Raw genomic sequence first — 663 nt, 5'->3', positions numbered from 1 at the left:
GCCTTGAGTCCTGCTTTATTTCGGATGCCATGTGGTGATGTGAAGCAGTGTTCCCGGAGGCCATCTGATATACTAAGGTAAGAGCATTCCGACCAGTCAATGATAAATTTGACACATTGTACGATTTCATGCTTCAGAGCGCTCAGATATATATACCCCTTTGTAGCCAGCGTCCCATCACCAAAATAGGTCGTGCTACGTAAACTACACAACTACACATAGCCTACTGTGACACCTACATTACTGTAACTTGAGAGCGACTATAAGAATAATTAGGTACACATATAGGGTGGTTTTCATAGAACGTAGTCCATTCTTGAACCTATATTAAGGAAAACGTGGCATTTTTGCCGATCTCAGATAACAAACGAGCTTGTATATTGCGTCATTTAATGAGTAAAAAACTGCTTTTGTGAAATTACCTTTCTTTTTTCGTTATTTCCGTGAATGCAAACTGCGTTTCGTAAAACGCAGCTTTTGGTTTCGCTTCGCTAGCCACTATTATAGTATTTATTATCTAAACAGATTGTATCTGAAAATATGTGCACAATGATCAATCTTCATTGGGGCATTTTGCCTTAGCTCACAGCTTACGAACTCACAAGCTTTCCATCCTCCAATTTCAGTATTCTGTGTTACTGTGTTCACTTGGTGGAATCGTTC

Source organism: Dermacentor albipictus, chromosome 1 (assembly GCF_038994185.2).
Source record: "Dermacentor albipictus isolate Rhodes 1998 colony chromosome 1, USDA_Dalb.pri_finalv2, whole genome shotgun sequence".
In the NCBI taxonomy this organism is placed as follows: domain Eukaryota; kingdom Metazoa; phylum Arthropoda; class Arachnida; order Ixodida; family Ixodidae; genus Dermacentor; species Dermacentor albipictus.
The sequence above is the reverse complement of the archived record's forward strand: the minus strand, read 5'-3'. Positions refer to the sequence as shown.